Below are 307 nucleotides of genomic sequence, written 5' to 3'. Positions count from 1 at the left end.
AAACAAAAAAGTAACAAATAAAGCCATGCCAATTCTCACCTCCTTTGGTTTGTTTTTTTGCCCTGTGCAAATTAGGTAGGTTTTTTGGGTTTTGTTGTTGTTGTTGTTTAATTGAGAAAGGGTGTAACGCAACTAAACAGTCCCCCTAGAAGCATTTGCAGTGTGCCGTGAACGCATGGAGGGGCCAGACTCGTCGTCCTCTTGCTTGCTGATCCACATCTGCTGGAAGGTGGACAGGGAAGCCAGGATGGAGCCACAGAGTATTTGCACTCAGGGGAAGCAATGACCTTGATCTTCTTCGTGCTGG

Source organism: Elephantulus edwardii, unplaced genomic scaffold, assembly GCF_000299155.1.
Source record: "Elephantulus edwardii isolate Elephantulus edwardi_28Jun2011 unplaced genomic scaffold, EleEdw1.0 scaffold00042, whole genome shotgun sequence".
Classification (NCBI taxonomy): Eukaryota; Metazoa; Chordata; class Mammalia; order Macroscelidea; family Macroscelididae; genus Elephantulus; species Elephantulus edwardii.
This window is presented reverse-complemented; position numbering follows the sequence as displayed.